Here is an 18,631-nt window from a genome sequence, read left to right as displayed (position 1 = left end):
TACAATTCTGAGAAATACCACACGTAATAATACCATAGAATGAGGATACGGTTTAGTGACGGTCGAGCACCATATGTGTATGGTAGTGTACAGTATGTATGTCTATTGTTCCAATAAACAATGCACTGGTATGTACTTTATGTAAACAAGAAGCAAACACACCTGTTCTTTGAGAGGAGATTCAATCAATGACAAATGTGAGAATAAATTCACTGAGAACTTGGCAAATATACCTTAATATCTATATTAATTCCTAGGCGGCTTCTTATCACAAAGGCTCACAATTCATACACGCATCTCTGGCATTTCCAATACACACTTGTGTCTTATTTCCCTACAAGAGCTGTCTTTATAATAGCCAATTGTTTCTCCATCACAACAAATAACCTTGGCCAAAAAGGAATCTATGACTAACCCTATGCACATCTCTTCACACCGCCACATTGAGTGCTTCCACAGTATACCACCATCGATGGGGAGGTTTCTGAGATGAAAAATGAAAGTAATATGCACAGGTCCTGCCCTTAATTTGTACGTACATACTTCTACATTTATACAAAAAGGAGGTGGGGGCTGTTGTTTGGGCTTTGCTATGTTTCTTTGGCTCCTCAGGATTGAGAGCGGCAACAGCTGTTCATTTGATGCTGCCTGCACCTTTGTTGACCCCCATTTCCGTCTGTGCGGTTGCAGAGACAGTGGAGAAATTAGTTGTATTACCCACTCCCTACTGCGGCAGGTCTAGCTGTGATTCTGCCCAGATTCTGTCCATTACAGTGGCCCCTCTGTCTTATTAGCCCCAACACACTCACTAACATGCCAAATCACTGCTTTGTGTGGCCGCTGCAAGCCTCCACTCTCAGACACACAGACAGTAAAGCAAGACAGACTTGAAAGCAGATAGGCAGCGGTGTGAAGGACTGATGTTATACGGAAGACAAAATCAACTTGTTTTGAGAACCTTTTTTTTAAAACATTTTGCAACAATTGTTTAGAAGTACACACACTTGTATTTGTCTGAGCACTGGATGCATGTTTTTATATTCTTCTTTTTTTTAACAAAAAACACAATTTACAAATGCAACAATATACAGGAAACATCCAAACACTATGATAACTTGATGGCAAGTATACCTTTACCTACTCCTCACATTGATAAAAAAAAGTCTGTCTGTTATTATTGTAGTTTTCATCCAATTATATACCACTGAATATAACCTCATCTCCCATCAACTACAAGCAATATCTGTAGCTGTCATGTCAGTCTACATACAAAATACGAGTTTTTCCTAACTAACTTACACCTTTCAAGTTCTCTAGTAGGCCTACTCAAGATCTTCAAGACTGTAGGCACAGATAGCCTACCACACAAGGTGTTAACATGAGCCACCTTGTCATCTGAGTAGGCTACTAGTCGCATAAAGTTTATCTGGTTGCATGGCAAGCCCAGTCATATTTCATGGCATGGAACCGAGAGTGAACATTACAGCTAAAAATCACAAAAATACCCAACATCACAATGTTTATTGGCTTTTGTGACTGTGGCAAAAAAACACAAAACAAAAATACAAGATGTAAGGTTTTGGTCTTATGGTCCATTTCTTTATTTATAATTTAACTCCTATCCATTTATTACTGACTTTACACATGGAGACATTTTAACTGTCTAAAACTGACATATATATTTTTTTATATTCACTCCAAACACAATGGCAGTCTAAGTCATATCGATTGTTTGATGAATTAAAAGTACCTGATGCTGGGCGTCTCTAATCCGCAAGGTCTTTTAGGAGTCACCTGGTCTGACAAATGGGCCCTTTTAAAGGAGTATAATGTGTTCCTAAATTATTTTATTGATAGGAAGGGGGGCAGCCTCTCCAGGTACCCATAAAAACAGACTCGTCATGCTGTGAAAGGGTCAATTTGGCCTCCATTTTCCATTTCTTCGTTATGTGCATTCAGAGTCATGCTGAGTGGCTCAATGTGGGGTGGGGTGGTGTCGATGAGGGGTTTCTGCACTTTCCTCACATTTACTGTATTCTCTGGCTCTGTGTGGCAAACTACTAAATTGCCATGTCGTGGGCTGTGATTTTGGCATGGATCATGGAATGATTAGCTGTTGAATGATTATACTTTTCATGTGAAATGATGAAATTATTCATTTGATCATAATCTTTTAATGATAATGATAGTGTTTTCACATTTTCATTTCAATCATTTAAAAAACCTTTTGTATCCATTTATGCATTTTAAATTGGTTTTAGTCCTTGCATTTTAACTGGATATTGTGTTCATTCAGTTGTACTGTGTTATAGTTGTATTTGTCTGTTTGTATTGTTTGCGTTTATTGTTGTAACAGTGATCATGCTGCCCAGGTCACTCTTGAAAAACAGATTTCAATCTCATTGAGACTTATACCAAATATAAAAAAGTATATGGTGATTTTTAATCCTCTATGATATTTAATAAACAATACACAGTATTAATTACCTTTCACATTAAGATATCTTTTTTGGCTTCTGTCCATCTCAGAAAAGTCTGTAGACAGGTTAATTGCTTTAGCAATTATTTTTTTCAAACCTGGAAAATTGAGACAATATAAGCTGTTAATTAATCTTTAAAATTATGTCCAAACAACATCTGCCCAGCATAGAAAATCTAATTAATGGCCTCTCCCAGGTCAACGCTGCATTCCTTAGTTTTATGTCCTACTCGAGAATCAAACACTACACTAGGGTCTAACTTTCAAATGACTTTAGAATGAATTATACTGGGCTTCATAGTAGAAGTGTGACCTATTCATAAATAAAAATTCCGGACTGCAGCTTTAATTTAAGTCCCAAAGCTTTTCACCCTCACCACGTCTGTCAAACAAATCCACTCAAGAGCCTCATGCAGAGGCCAAATACAATGCTGTACCTAGCAGAATGACATTTTGTCTTTCATAAGCCTTACGATTTGTGCCCTGAAAAATAATGATTAATGCTGAATGGAAGGAAAGGTGGTGTAACGCTTTTCAAATCAGCCAGAGTCTGTAAAAGGTAGGCTGCTAATTACATTGCTGTTAGCATGACCTCTGCTTAAGTGCATGAAAGCCTCTTGCAAATGACAGGTTAAATTGCATTTTCCAGTAACATTTTAAAGGTTTGTGTGGGCACTCTGCCTAATAAAACCATTTGTAAATGACTCCTCTTTTAGACTCCATTAGGACCTGGGTGAGGTACATTTTGTCATAGGATTCAGAGTCAATAGGCATGTAATCAGGATGTTCTGAGAATGCAGCAACCACTGAAGGGGATAATTAAAGAGATTGCCTTATGAACTGGTTAATTACTGACTGTTGGCCCCCTCAATTGTCCCCCAAGTGCTACATTTGCCATTATGCCCTGATTGACACAGGTGGAACACTACGAGGAGGGGGGGGGGGGGGGGGATCAAGACGCAACAATTGTATGATAAGCAGGGTATTTACAAATGGAAAAAAAGTTGATAATTAATGTACTCAATGATTAAGACCTATTAAGAGGGGAAGTCAATGCAGTGGCAGGAACAATCTCATATCATAAACACCACAGATGTATCTTTGAGAAAGACCAACAATCTAGTTCCTGCCTCAGGGAGCCATTAATTCCTTTTACCATTACAGTGTACATAAGATGCACAACTTTCCATATAAATACATGCTTTATAGACAATGCTCTATTTATGCATATTTGTATTGTATTTCTTTCTACCATTTTGTTTCGTGAACAGGTTTGTTGTGAATACGCCAAGTTCAAACAGGTGTCAAAAACTACCTTTTTGAACATCTACTAAAATATCCGAATTGGTTTTCCCTCTTTCATCCTCACCATTGGAGGATTACGAGCTGCTAAAGTGAAAAGTGAGAAATCAGGGTCCGTAGTTGTTGGAACAACCTCTATGTCTATGCACACCCTGAAGGTCAATTAATTACAACTGGGAATAAAAAAAACAAAGCCACTGTGTCTGCACTACTTTGCCCATTTTGTTTCCTTGTTTGATCATGTGCTTAATACCCGTGAAGATTGGTAGACGGGGCACAGAGTATTATCAGAGGGTTAAAGCAAGCAGGAGTCTGGGAGGGGAACCACTCCCAGACGTGCACCTCTTGCTGATGCAGGGGAGTGGTGGGCGATAGGCGTGGGGTGGTGTTAACAACCACATGAGTCCTTGTACCTCCTTATTGTGAAAGTATAGATGTAGGGGGGGTGACTAAACAAGCAGGCCTGGGCATGGCTAAAAAGCGAGGAACCACCTTACCATCTTTGCACTCAACAGGGGTGGAACTCAAAAACAGCCCCCTGCCAACACTCCCCTCCCCCCATCACCCCGCCCATACATTCACCACCCCACTCCCAAAACACTAGCGCGCGCACACACACACACACACACACACACACACACACACACACACACACACACACACACACACACACACACACACACACACACACACACACACACACACACACACACACACACACACACACACACACACACACACACACACACACACACACACACACACACACACACACACACACACACACACACACACACACACACACACACACACACAGAGAGAGAGTGTGTGTCCACTGACCCATTATGACCTGTCCATTCTGGAGGCAACAAAGCTGGGAGTGAAAGAGGCGTGAGATCACACACATTTAAATCAGCTGGGTGAGTGCTCTTATTCACTTGATATCCACTGGGGTGAAAAGTGACAATGTGCTGCTTGTTCGACCGCCTCCATCTTAGTCCGACATACGTTCATGAAGGGGCTGCCACAGGGGTGATTAGAATAATTATTGTTATGTGTGTTGTTGTAGGGACTGTAAGTATGTTGTAAGTATTGTTTTATAATTGGTCCAATAAAGCTGTGTTAGCAATGGATACCAAAAGTTTAAATTAAACAGGGAAATATATTAAACTAGAAAAAATGCTCCTCGGAGCCCAAGTCTCCGACAGGTCAGGTAGGTTATTGTGGCCTCCTGGTGGCGCTATAATAGGCCAATGTGAAAAGGGTGCCATTTCTTCTTAGGCCTTTCAATCGGACACTGCATTCATGATTTGAGGCATTTTGTCCCAATAATGTGTTTTGCTAAATCAGACCTACTGGTGGAGCTATAACAGGCCAATGTGAAAAGGGGGGCATTTCTTCCTCGGCCTAGTGGGAATCTGCGTGCAAAATGTCACGGAAATTGCACGCTGCGTTCATGTTTTGAGGCATTTTGTTCAAAATTGACAAATCCTGCAAACTTTGGAAGCCACTGTTAGCCAATTAGGATGGAATATGAAATATCGGACAGATCCATCAGAATCACATGACTATGGAGATACTGTGTACTAATTTGCATGATTTTTGGACAGAATCTGAAGGAAGAATATCCAAAAATGTATTTTGCATATGTCGGCCTCCTGGTGGCGCTGTAAAAAGCAAATGTGAAAAATGCAGGGCAGATGTTTTTCCTTGGCCTCTAGGGAGTGTGCGTGCATAGTTTCACGCAGATCGGTGCAGTTATAGTTAAAAACGCAAATTGGCCTGTTATAGCGCCACCATGAGGCTGATTTGAAAATGTTCAAGTGGCATTTCTTCCTCAGCCTAGTGGGAATATGTGAGTGCAATTTTACAGAAATCGCAAGCTGCGTTCATGAATGATTTGAGGCATTTTGTTCAAAACGGACCAATCTTGCAAACTTTGCGAGCCAACCTTAGCCAAGCAGAATGGAATATGGAAAATTTGACAAATCTGTGTTGATCACATGACTATAGAGTTACTGTGTACCGATTTGTGTGATGTTTGGATAAAATCTGTAGGAGTGATATAAAAAAAATGGGTTTTGCACAAATCGGCCTCTTGGTGGCGCTATGACAGGCCCATGTGAAAAATGTGGGGCAGAGGTTCTGAATTGGCATCCAGGGAGTGTGCGTGCACAGTTTCACAGCGACCAGGCCAACGGTACCGGAGATTAGTTGCTAACGGACGGACAGAGCACAGGACACACGGACACGCGGACGGACACGCGGACGGACGGACAGGGGGCAAAACATACTCTCTCGCCAGGCCTTTCGGCCTGGCGGAGACTATAAAACTGGGACTGTACTGAGGGAGATCCTAAAAGTATTTATTCCGCTTTAGGCCGTGTGGTGACCCACCAAAAAGTGCCTAGAAAATGAATTTCGTTCCCACGACTTGGATCTACTTTTTCAATGCATTTTTGCATAGACAATACCCTTGTGGACTTTGGGTTAAAATTTCTCCGCACAAAATCCTGCAGTATTTTTTCACAAGCCAGAAATGTGTATAAAAGTGAATAACCAAAAAACGAAAATCTTGTGCTGCTGTTTTTGCTTGTAAAATGTGTTTTTGGCAACACAAAATCTTTCTCAAATGTCATAAATACATGTACCTAACACCTGAAACAAGTGTTGGTGCCTTAGTGTACTCATATTTGAATTTTGATCATGAAATGTAGAAAGAAAACGCTTCTACTGAAGTGATCGGCGCCCAGCACAATGAAACATACACATAGTACATTTAGATAAAAGCTTATATTTCATACATAGAAAATGTCACAACCTACTGTGTACTGAAAGGTAGGGGAAAAAAGCAGCACTCCTTGGCCCAAAATGGCTGAAAATCAGCCCCCTAGATTGGAATAATGCCAAAAATGGACTAGACTAAAATAAATAAAGCTCCAAATTATTACAACATATGGTATACAATATTTATTAAAATACCAAAGTGTGTCACAGCATGTGTCATTTGTACATCAACCCTCCCACCCACCCACAAGATCAGGCCTTCTGTGTCACTCACAGGTATGAACAGAGAAATGTTGGTTGACAGTGCAACGGCAGCAAAATAGTATACAAATATGACAAAATATTAAAGTGCAGACTGCATCTCCTCTGGATGACCACTGATCACACCATTAATGGATTTGGGGCACCAACTTGACTCAATGCGTATGTCTTGCAGCATCACCAAACCTTTTTCCTAAAAATACCTAGGAAGGACATGTATGTATGTTCAGAGATGTTGCACTTGGTAGGGCAGTGAAAAACCAGCTGGGGGAAATCAGGGGTCAACCTCCGCTTCAATTTATCCTGCCTGCATCATAAAATGTTAGGGAAAGATGAGCACAAGTGTATAAGTAAAGATGTATTCACAATGATAGCCAATTTAGTTTAAATATACTCTTTTGTGAGGGAATACATCTATAATATACTTTTCAGCATAAAGGTTTTTGTTTTGTTTCCCAGAACTGTCAAAGACACCCATGGTATTTGAGTTACCTGTAGTTTGAAGCATCAAGGTCCTCATGCTTCTTCACTGTGTTTACGAACATCCTTTGTAGCTGGTTTATTTTCAGCACCTCTTGGTCAACTATAAGCCATGGCGGATGACTCTCTCACAGAAGATCTTGTAGCGGTCAGCGAAGGGTGGTTCATTTCCACACACACACACACACACACACACACACACACACACACACACACACACACACACACACACACACACACACACACACACACACACACACACACACACACACACACACACACACACACACACACACACACACACACACACACACACACACACACACATTTTAACCATTTATTTATGTCCACATAAAGGAGAAACATACAGGGACACAAATATTATAGGTGCAGTAAGGTTACATTCACATAATCCTGGAATATGTTTTCATGATACAATAGGCATGTCACTCAGTACTCTATGGGTATAAGTAACACCGTCTCCGCCAATTACAACAGAGACAGCACAATACTTTGCCAACCTTTTTGCCTTCTTTTTGGGCATCCCAAGTTGTTGAAACCCTCTAACAGCCAGTATGTGGGTATGTCCTATAGGCTGCCAAATATAAAAACAAATAGTCTGCACCTAATAGCCCAGCTCTGAGATGGTATGTAGGAGTGGTTGGTATTTAATGATCTTGGTCATAAAGGCTTCCTCTAGGCTAAAGTCAAAGGTGCAGGCTATCTAATACAGACACTTCCCTGGACTCTTTATCAATCACAACATCTGGTGTATTAGCTGTTAACGATGTAAAGATGTCTGAGTTATCACAGAGATGGAACATGGATGAAATGACACGGGAATGTTTAAAATACAGTAATAGCACCCATACAATCATAAAATGACAAATCAATATTTGACAGTCCAATATTGACACGCATGTTTTGTTTACAATCTCTTACTTGGCCATATTGCCAATTAGCTTATGGGCTTTATCAACACTGGTGAGATGCAGTGGTGGACAGCAAGAAAGGACAATTACTTGAGTACTGTAGGTTTTTTTAGTACCTGTACTTTCAGTGGTGTAAAGTAACTAAGTACATTTACTAAAGTAGGCTACTGTACTCAAAGTAGAATTTTGAGTTAGTTTTACTTTCACAACGTGATGTGTTTTGAGCTTATAGATATGCTATTTTCAATTGATTTTTTTCATGTGATAACATAAAAAATGATTTCAGTCTCATGTTAAAATGTGTCTCCCCCCAAATAAATCTATTGAAAATAGCAGATCTACAAGCTCACAACGCGTTGTGATGCGTTCTGAGCTTGTAGATCTGCTATTTTCAATAGATGTTTTTATCTGATAACACAATAAATTATTTCAGTCTCTCATGTTAAAATGCGAGTACCCCCCCCCCCCCCCCCTCACCTGCTGACGTTTCTGTTTGAGAGAGTTGATCCTTCTGCCGTTTTCCTCTCACATTAATCACATTAATGTCTTTTTGTCAATAACACGCTGGTAGAATGTTGCGTGAAACCCAGCGTCCTCAGGAGGCTTGTAAGAACCCATATCCACACAATGTTGACGTTTATAAGTAACGTTGACACACATTCTGTAGTAGCCCTGAAACATTCAACCATGTGTTTGCACTTTCTCCATTAACGGCCCGTACATCTACATAAACGTTCATATTTCAGATTTAAAATGCTTACCTATGGCCATGGATGTTACAATTATGTACGGGCCCAGAGAAGTACCTATATCTTCCGTATTGTTCAATAAAAAGCATGTTAATCCGATCGGTGGCCATTTTCACCATATCCTTTCAACCACGCGACCCTATCGGATGGGAGGTGTATTGCACTCTGATACATTATAAATCAATGACAAAATGGCCACTGATCGGTTAAGAATACTCTTTATTGAACAATACGGAATATACGGGTACTTCTGCGGGACCCTACAGAATTGTGACATTAGTGGCCATGCGGTAAGCACTTTATATTTGAAATCTGAACGTTTATGTAGATGTACGGGCCGTAAATGGAAAAGTGCAAACACCTGGTTGAAGTTCGGTCGGGACAGACGACCGTCGTGTATCCATGGCTAGTTGTAGTTATATCCCATCTTGTCCGTGTAAATTCCTGAACCTCTTCTTTCTGGACAGACATAAGATTCATATAGCATCGGTTCGAGTCCTTTTGACGTGCTTTTGAAGGATATTTTCTTCGTTTTGAGTTCTTTTCGTCGGACGTTAGCGTTGCCATGGCTGTTGTTGCAGGAAATGGTGAGAGTAACGAGGCGACCCCATTGGCTGTAACGGGAATCACGTGCCAAAAACCGCACCACCCCTTTGAAAGTATTACTACGCTGCTAAGAAAATAGTACCGACTTTTAAACACTGATTAAAAACAAAATGCGCCAAAACAGATGGCGAAACCTTTGTTTCTTACTTACTACCAATAGATCTTTTTTAAGAAGCAGAGATTATTTAGATCCACTTGATGGGAACGAAACTGAACGAAAAGAGCCTAGACAATAGGGCCTACTTTGTTGACAACATGTTGATATCATTTTGTGAGGATTTCTTATATGAATAAATTAGAATAATATTCTAAATAATATTTAGAATAAATTGCAAGCCGTTCCGTAGTGCTCAGCTTAACTATTCCTGCTTTTACCACTTCCGTATCTTGTCACATGAGTAACAACAGAAGGGGCTGCAAATAGCCAAGGTGTTCCTTGTTAAGAACGTTACTTACATAGCATTCCTATTTTTCAAATCACAGCTAGTCCAGCGAAACTAATAAAACTAACTTTCTTTCCTTCAAATCACGCCTTTAATTAGTGAGGTGCCCGGTTCTTGGGTTTACCAGTTTCATCTTTACCAGTTATCCAACTCAATTGCATTGCAAATCCTACAAGAGGGTTCTGCTCAGGGGGCAGTGTGTTGTTGAGTGCAGATGTTTGGTCTCAGAGACGGGGTTCCACGCTGCTGTGTGGAACCCTACTGGAGCCAGGGAGCAGGCCTAAGCCCCTCTTCCCTCACTCCATTCCCTGCGGATTAAATGGCTTTCATTCACCTCTTTTTTCCCCCTCGCTTGATGCCACTGAGAAAGGCTTTTTACTTCTTCTCATGGCCCCAGCAGATGAGACGGCCGTTTCCTGTTTTCTTCTTGCTCACTTAGGAGGAGCAAATGACCAGCAAGAACTCAATTACCAACATGCCCTCCTCAGCAGGGGGTTCATGCCGTCACTTTGTTTGTCCTGTATCAGAGATCAAGCCACCGATGCAAAATGACAGCGAGCGAGAGCAAGCGAAGGAGGCATCTGCCCCCATACAGATTTGCTTAATTGGGTTTGACTCCCGCAATTACAGGGTAATAATGGCCTTTTCAGCACGGCTTCACGAAAGTGACAGCCAACAGCCAGTTGCACTACACAACCACGTGCTGTCACACGGCTTAAAGCTGAGAAGAGAAACAGAAAAAGAGAGGACAGAGAGTTAGGGGAGGGTGGTAGAAGGGGGAATTGCCAATGGACTTTGGTTAAGCAGTGGTTATTGAGTCTTTGATAGGACTCCAGGAGGCCAGAGAAGCAACAATGACAGAATTAATGGCTAACGCACGATGAGAATGTCAGATCAGTGGGGGGCTGGTATGGCCTTTGAGCTGCCTTCTGACGCCTATGTGATTGTGCTCTCCGGAACACTATGAAAAGGCTTGACCTGTTTGTCGGGTTATCTGGCGTGAATGCATTTTTCCAGGGCATTGTGCTTATCATAGCACAATAACAACACCATGGAGATGTCACTTGTTATAAGAGAGCAATGCGTCAAAGTCACAGTCAAGTGGCCGTTCACAATGTTTCACAATGTCAATATATCTGTTAGATAATGGCTTATTTTTTAAATCACAGACATCATTACTTTATTAGGACCATGAGTGCTGCTAATGAGGCTTCTGTAGCCTATATGCCTACACAGAGCAAAGATCCAACTAAACACTAGTTTAGTTTAGTTTAGTTCACTATCACTAATCCATCTATTTTCTACATTTTCCTATCCTGTGTGTTGTTGAGTTCTATTCAGTCAACACTGTGCAACAGGGATGGGTTCCCACTGCAGTTTTTCAATGGAATTGTATCCTCATGGTTTTGGATAAATTATTAAAATAATCTCAGAGGTAGCAAACATCAGCTGTAATTTCTGTCACAAAACAAAATGTGAAACTAAACTAGGCTTACAGTATACTAACCACAGACCTCATTTTTGCATATGGAAATCTGTCTAGGGAACTCATTATAGACGGACTTCAAGACTTCTCTAAAGACCTACCTATGTCAATACTAACAAAGAAAGATACCAATGAATGAACCAATAAGCGCCTGATGCCATCAAGAGAGAGATTTATTTTAATGCAGACTATTCTCAAATTGGGGTTGGAAGATACAGCACCTTGTTACAGGACAAACATCTAGATGTCATATGAAAACAAATGTTTTTTTTACCTTCAATACTTGTAACAAAGTAAATCTATTTATATGGTATTTTCCCTCAGGATCAATAAAGGTCCATCTATCTATCCCCATCCATCCATCCTCCGTCCATCTGTCTATCCATCCATCCATCCATCCGTCCGTCTGCCTGCCTGCCTGCCTGTCCGTCCATCCCATCTGGGTCAAAATATGTGAGAACCTATCACTACTGCTACTGTAGTACCTATTGCGAATTTCTTAGGACAAAATGTTTGACAAGGATCTTGAGAAAACTAAAGCACAATTTTCTTTTTGTTCTTTTCTTTTAGGTTAAATGCCCTCAAAAAAGTTTGGGCTTTAAGCATTTTCAATTTGGACAGAAAACAGCAACAAATAGTGTGTAATCTGAGTAAAGATTCACATCACGGCAGTCTTTGTCCGTAGGAATAGGAAAAAATATAGACTGACAGAAGAAAGTTTCCAGTGTGGGCCAACTTCTTGGATTGGATTTCAAATCACCTGCCTGTCCATCACTATTAGCTGCAATGATGTGCCCATTTCAACACTTCAGAATCAAGTCTCAGTAAATAGCTCTGGGAAGGAGAGCCACATGGCACAAGATGGCTTGTCTCTGATATAATTTGTGGCTGCAAATTACAAACAGAGGCAGGAATAATGTGTAAAGTCAAGCTTGGCGAGGGAGAAAATGGAAAAATGTAGGGCTGTGTGCCACCCTAATGGATATCCTTGTAGCTGAGAGAAAATGGGACTCAATAATGTGTCCTTAATGTCTGATAGTGCTGTTGCAGGGAACATATCAGAAGAAATGTCCCCTGCCATTTCTGCACGCAATCACTTAATGGGACAGGCAAATCTCAACAAAATGGATGTACTGATCTATTTCTGGGCTCAACAGATGGAATGAATCTGTGGAGGGAGAGTGGAAAAAAAGGAAGGAGGCAAAGAAAAGAAGGCTCCATACATGAGGGAGAAAAACAAGCCTTTTACAATTCATTCACCAGTGCAGGCAGCCGTGTGTTTTTTGTGTTTGTGTGCGCCGTAAGTGCAGACAGTGACAGGAATTTCAATTATTTAATTAGGGAGAGAAAATGAAAAGACTTAAGTGTTGTGATTTCTGCAGTCTTTCATAGATCAATCTAATGTGCGCTCACATTGGAAATCAACCAAGATGGAAGAGGGGCAAGTGAAGTAGCGTCTTCCTAAATCACGCAATTAAAATGGCAAATTAGTTTCTTGATATATTCATTTAAGTGGTTAAGTGGAAGGGTTTCTCTCCCCGTCCACGCCGCTGTCTCATGGGTGTGTGTGGAGAGGCAGCACCATCCACATGCTCTTATGATTAGAGCTGCCGCTTATATGCTGAGAAAATGCTGAAAGCACTTGCTGCACAAATTAGCCATTTGAAGGCTTCAAAATTCAATTCCAAGGAGTTGATTTAAGCATTTAGGCAAAGCGTGGCTGGAACTTAAAACATTCAGAAGCATTTTGCACACTGTAGTCAATAACTTTCAGAGCCCATTAGTGTTTTTCGTTGAGCTGCGGTCTAGTGCCCTGCACAGCAGGAAAATACCATGCTTTTCACTGGTTGGCTCATTCAGTGGTTGCTTTGTCTTTAGTTTTGTATTTTTCCCAAGTCATACATCATTGTACTGTATCTGTCTCTTGTAATAATTTGGGGATTTAGTCCATTTAATGAAATATATGGATGATTAGTCAGACATATTTTTCTTCCTTTCCAAATATACTATAGCTTTAAACATGTGCTTATTTGTATTTGTCTACACCAAATGCAAATTGTGGTATACCGTGTGCAATAACTGAACTCAAAGTTTACAGACTGGACTCTACATTAGGCTGGAGAGAGACCCAAGACAACACACAGCAGAGGCTGCACAATTTGAAAGTCTTGAGGACTTGAGACACCTGGGGACTCAAGGTTTAGTGAATTCACCATAACGATGGTTAACACACCACCATACATTATTTTGTTTGTAATTACTCTTACAGTATGTTGTTATTAATCTCTTTGTTGATAAACCCTACATACTTAATTTTACGTCAATAGCAAAAATAGATCTACAACACAACACAATTGTGAGCTTGTAGATCTGCTATCTTTGCAAAATGTTCATCCGTTTTTGCCTGATGTTTGTCTATTTTTGTCTGACATGCCCTGAATATGGATGCAAGGGTTCATGTGGTTAACCTTCCCAGTACTGTGTGTGAGCTCCTCACCCTCCCAAGCACATACAGTACATGAAGACCTTCCATAACTAAATTAATTTCTCAAAAGCTGGATGGATTCAAGGAAATGTGGATTTTCTCTGGCAACACAGAGGCATACATTGTCCACTTTCATGGTGCAGCGGAGGATCTCAAATGCCCTTCTGGCAGGCACACTCCAAATGGAAGAAAATAGGCTGTGGTCTATAAAAATGAAGTTAGATGTAAGTACAGCACTCAAATCTCTGGGAGGGGGAAAAAATCCCTTTACTGGGACATTTTGTTGTTGTCAATTGGTCTAGCAACTGGCTGTAATGCAGGTAATGGCGCTACTCTTCTCCTTTCATCTTCAGGGGTTGTGTGTCAAGGCGAAGGGAAGCCAGGCTGGAGATGGGAACAAGGCATAACAAGCTGCCATACAGCCAGGGTAGGGTCAAAACAAAGCCAAAAACTGACATCATATCTGTCCACAGTATAGGGCGCTGTACTGGTATTAGATGCTTTTTCAACATGTTTTTTTTTTTTTTTTGGGCAAGCCTCACCGTCGTGCGATGGAGTGCAAGTTTAGCTTCAGAGTGCTAATGCTCATACAATGGTGCCGCTTGCTGAAAATAGGCGATCTACTTGTAGATTGGCTATTGTCTGTGCACAACACTGCCATACGAAGAAGTATAAATCAGGCTTAATACTACCGCATAAGGATTATGCTGTGTATATACAACTAACAACATAGAAAGTGTTCACTGTTGGCCCATGATGAGGTTCTTTCTTTGATGGTAATAATGTCACCCAGGACTTGGATCACCGTTTCCCAAACATACGGTCACAACCCATTTTGGGTCACGGACCCGTTTTTATGGGTTGTGAGTAAAAAAATAAAATAAAATGTTAACCTTGCCTACAAAACATTATTCAAAGTTTGTCAAACAAAGTCAGAAAATGTCAAACATTTTCAAAGAAATTGAAAATAGAACCTACAAGCATCTACAACTGGATTAGGCAGGGAGCCATAATTGTATAAATGACTTGAAGTCGGGGGCCACAAGACTGTGTTCGTTGTTTGTGGCTGTTTTGTTTCTTTGTACCATGAAAAGGTCTTTAATTATACTTTTACTTTTGATACTTAAATAGCCTACCACCAGATACCTTTCTATAAGTACATAATAATGATGTGAGCTACTTGAACACATTGATCCAAGAAATTCTCTTATGGGTGACTAACTTTTATTGGAGTCAAAATATACATAAGCGATAATTATGGCTTTGTAAACCACTGTTTATTTCTCCATGTTTAATGCAGAATTTGGCAGAAATCATGAAGCAGTTGCAGCTATTTGTAACATGGCTGCTTAATTGACAGATACCCTTGCACAAAAAAGTGCTTTTCGAGACAGGGTTTATTACGCGAGGCTCGCGAGGAGGAGGAGGAGGAGAAGGAGGACGCGGTGCCGCGAGGCGGGGCTTTGATGTGAGGCGGCGTGATGAGGAGGAGGAGGAGACGGCGCCGCAAGGCGGGGCTTTGATGCGACGCGGACCTGACTTTTGTTGTTCCCCCCCACATAGCAACCAGGAAGCAACGCTAGGGGAACGCTGAACACGCGTGCGCGCGCGCGTGCGTGTGTGTGTGTCAGGGAGAAACTAAAACAAATGTTAAAAGCCAGAACACAATAAAAGCATCTTAACAGTCATGCTTTCAATAAACCAAATTGAAAGCATGAGCGCGCGTGCGTGCGTGTGTGTGTGTGTGGTCGCGGCAATATATGTTTGTGCACTTTAGTTGGGAAGCCTGGCTCATGGCTTGCATTCATGGCTCCCTCTAGTGTTGGGTCTACAGAATTGCTGGGTGGGTGGTAAAAACGAGCGCGCCTTCTCCAATTTCCCTGGTTCTCCAATTTCCCTGTAACATATATATTACTTTAGATCTTAGCCAATCAAGATGGAATATGAATATTATTTTGAATGTCTCACGTTTAAAATTTACATTGATTACTGTATCTATTTTACTGTTTGTTCTGTTGTGCTGTGTCTTGTTTAATTGTTTTGTTTTGTTTTTTTTGTTTTTTTAAAAATCTGTAAAAAATTTGTAAAAAAAAAAGATGGAATATGAAAAATCAAACAGATCCGTCTTGATCACATGACTATAGAGATCATGTGTAACGATTTGCGTGAAATTGTGATAAAATATGAAGGCTTAATATCCAATAATGTGTTTTACATAAGTCGGCCCCCTGGTGGCGCTATAAAGGCAGATGTGAAAAATGCAGGGCAAAGGTTTTTCCTTGGCCTCTCGGGAGTGAGCATAGAAAGTTTTACACAGATCGGTGCAGTTATAGGTAAAAACTGTTATAGCAACACCAAGTGGCATTTCTTCCTCGGCCTAGTGGGAATGTGCGTGCAAAATTTCACGGAAATTGCATGCTGTGTTCATGTCGAGGCATTTTGTTCAAAACGGAGTACTCCTGCAAATGTTGGAAGACAATTTTAGCCAATCAGAATGGAATATGAAAAATCTTAATGACTATAGAGATACTGTGTACCGACTTTGGGGATTTTGAGGCAAAATCTGTAGGAGTACTGTCAAAAAGTACTGTTTTTGCACAACTCGGCCTCCTGGTGGCGCTATAAAAGGCCCATGTGAGAGGTTCTGCTCTGGCATTTAGGGAGTGTGCGTGCACAGTTTCGCTGCGATCAAGCCAACGGTGCCGGAGATTAGCTGTACACAGACAGGATGACGCACAAAGACGGACGGAAGGACGGACGGACAGGGTGCAAAACATAATCTCTGCTTTTCGGCCTGGCGGAAGGCAGGCCTTTTTTTAATTCAACCAGTTACAAATGTCTTAACGGTTTCCGGTTAAACGGTAAACTATGAACATTTTGTTAATTTTTGTTGTCAGTCTTGTGGCCCGCAACTTCAAGTAATGTTATAACTGTAGCCCCCTGCCTAATCTAGTTACTGTACCCCAGACGTGCCAATGGATGTGCGTGCAACATTTCACGGAAATTGCATGCTGTGTTCATGTCGACGCATTTTGTTCAAGACGAAGTACTCCTGCAAATGTTGGAAGACAATCTTAGCCAATCAGAATGGAATCATTAATGAGCTTTGGTTAACGGTTATGAAAAACATTACAAATTCTGTACAACCAACCATCCAATCCACTCTGGGCCGGCAGTTACTGTACATATTACTGATCTACAAGCTCACAACGCGTCACACGCCCACACGTGAGCTTGTAGACAAGCGATTTTCATTATTTTTAAAATAGGGCTTAAATTGTTAATTAATTATGTATTTTTGTACGTTCGGGTCCTGGGAAGACACACATTTCTCTTTTGGGTCTCAAGCTGAAAATATTTGGGAACCACTGTCCTAGAAGACAATAATTGTCATAGCCTAAAAAGGCACCACCTACATCATTCAACAGTATGTAGATTCATGACTGTGAATTGGCCAGCTAAATTCTATGAGAATCAAATCATTTTGACTATGGTGGTATGACAGTCACTATGAGTGGTGTGCAGTGGTGGACAGTAACAAAGTACATTTACTTTAATGCTGAACTGAAGTTTTTTTTGTAAATATACTTTAAGTATTTGTTATTATACAAGATTAGCATCTACTTTGAAATCTTAAGTATTTTTAAAAGCAAGTAGTACTTTAACTCAAGTACAAATTGACTGAGTAACTTTCACTTGTATTTGAGTAACATTTGACCTTTAGTCTCTATACTTTGACTCAAGTACTGGAGCTGAGTACTACACCACTGCTGGTGTGAAGCAATAATTCTAAAACAGCCTGTTACTACTAGGCCTAATTGTATACAAGAATATTATTGATGAAACATCATGTGTTATCTCCATGTCAACACCTCAGTGACATTTGGATAAGTGCAGTTCCTGTAGTCAACCTTTTAGTGTGGAAACAAAACAAAACAAAAACTGGGGAAGTGCATTTTTGTCAAATCAAATGGAATAAACAAGATGCTGATTTAAAAAAATCTTCTATACTTTACAAATATTAGACAGGCTAAAGCACTGACTTGTGAAGTAACTGTAAGTGAGAGACAGTGTCAATAGAACAAACTAAACAGCAAAACATATCAAGTAGATCTGATATCAGGTACGCATTTAAGCTCGAGTATATGCTGCTTACAGAGTGGATAGTTTATTGAAAGCAAAGCACTCATATGGGGACCTTTATTTTACATCTTAAGTTCTACATTATATATGGCTTTTATCTAATACTGTACTTTTAGACATTGTTTTGGAATGATTATATATATATATATATATAATAAAAAAAACAATCCTGATAGAGTAGCAGTGGCTAGAGTCAAATTTAATGCCTCACTTGCTCTCTATTAAAGCGAGTTCAGCCCTCCACTTTCAATCAAAACCATGCAGTCATCAGTATTACTTCAACTTGCCAAGCTTTGGCCATTTCTGTTTTTTCAGCAGATTCCCAAATGACAAAACTGGCCGACGCTGATTGGACAGCCATCTACTGGGCCTTTTGTCTCTGCTTTCTGTTTGTTGTAGCCCCGGTTCCCCTATTCAACCGCTCAAACGCTAGTACTATTAGCTTGCTGGAAATCTGCCTGTCTTGGCATTATAGGAT

Source organism: Gymnoscopelus braueri (assembly GCF_963280865.1).
Source record: "Gymnoscopelus braueri genome assembly, chromosome: 8".
NCBI lineage: Eukaryota > Metazoa > Chordata > Actinopteri > Myctophiformes > Myctophidae > Gymnoscopelus > Gymnoscopelus braueri.
The sequence above is the reverse complement of the archived record's forward strand: the minus strand, read 5'-3'. Positions refer to the sequence as shown.